Raw genomic sequence first — 1,641 nt, 5'->3', positions numbered from 1 at the left:
AAAAATATGAACAAACTGTTTTATGCAACGATTACAAATTATCTCGTTGTCAATTTAAGTAGATGTTATGTACCCCTGGCTAATAAAAAGCCCTGCCAACATTACGGATTCTACATTATATTCTTGAAAGTATTTTAACAGCATTAACCATTTCTGCACTAGAAAAAAGAAAAGAAAAAAATGCTTCTTATGTTTGTTTTCTAAGCACAACATAATTCCACGTTGTTTTGTTTTAGTTTTAGTTAGTCTTTATATTTTAGACTTGAAGTCCAAAGAATGACATGCAGGTAGGTCGGTGGAATTCATAACTAAAGAATATTTTGGTTGTTTTTACAGAAATGCTCATTGTTATAATATATGGCTCAACATGTGAAGGAGGATGTATCGACCCAGGAACGAACATTTACGTAAAACAGGCTAAAAAGTTTGGCAAATGTGAGGTGAATTTACTTTGCCATTACACTTTATATTATGAAAAGGTTAAATATATAGCTTTATACGAGTTCAGCATTCAGTTCATGTAGAATTTTATTAATTTATCACATTTCAAAGTCTTAAGTGCACGGCGTACACCTGAAAAAAAGAAACTTTTTAAAGTTTAGGTTAATATTCTTAGTTTAGGTAATAAAATGAACACTTTGCAAAAATAATTCCTAAGAGGTTTGCCAAAAAACATAAAACTAGTTGGACAACCACAGCGCCGTGGTTTTTCCAGAGTTGCTCAGTGAACCAAATACAAGACAAATTACCGGACTTATGTACAAAGCAGAATAAAACCCCAGCATTTCTCCCATTGGTATGCGAAGATCATGTGTCACGTTCAGCTTTCAGAAAAGGCTTTCAATAATAATGAAGCTTAGGAATAACTTGTCTACATCTGCTAAGAACCCACGAATGTACTCCAGTTTGCCAAAACCGTTGCCATCCATTCGGCCACATCCTGAAATCCTTCTGCATTTCAGTCGCGTTTGAAGAGACGCAAGCACTGAAATGAGATCTCCCAACCAGCTCGGATACTCGCGCTAATTGAAGCTGATAAAAATACGAACTGCACCCGTCTGAACTGCTGACATTGAACAGGGCGGATTAGGAAGCGTACATTGCAAGCAGGTGACGGACCGCGGGGAACGGCGCGCCGGTCACGAAGAGTCGCACTCTGGATCGTCACGGTGGAAAACTTAAAGTAGTCGTGAAACAAACAAACAAACAAAGAAACCTTTATCTTCTAACAGACTCAAAGAAGTGGAAAATCAGCATTAAAACACACCAGTCATAACTTGGTCTTTACTTGTAGTGTATTATAAAGTCATACATAAAGTCAGATGAAATTCGATGGCATAGTGAAAACAACAGGAAAATAAAAACACCAGATGGCGACGGTACATTTTAAAGACTGCAACATACTCAGCGTTACGGTCTACATACCGACATGAAATGACTAACAACAAAACATCAACGTAAGAACAATGGAGAAAAAAAAATAATAACTTCATGGAAATAATCTCAGAACTGTTCCTTAATTATTACTAATAATTGGTCGAATGTAAGGCAGGTGATTAGTGATATGCAGATGAAGTGATCAGACATAACTGAAAGGATTTGGTGCATAATTCACGCAAAATCTTCTTATAGATATCTATA

Source organism: Poecilia latipinna, unplaced genomic scaffold (genome assembly GCF_001443285.1).
Source record: "Poecilia latipinna isolate Pla-1442-1.1 unplaced genomic scaffold, P_latipinna-1.0 Scaffold968, whole genome shotgun sequence".
Classification (NCBI taxonomy): domain Eukaryota; kingdom Metazoa; phylum Chordata; class Actinopteri; order Cyprinodontiformes; family Poeciliidae; genus Poecilia; species Poecilia latipinna.
Note: the sequence above shows the minus strand (reverse complement) of the source record.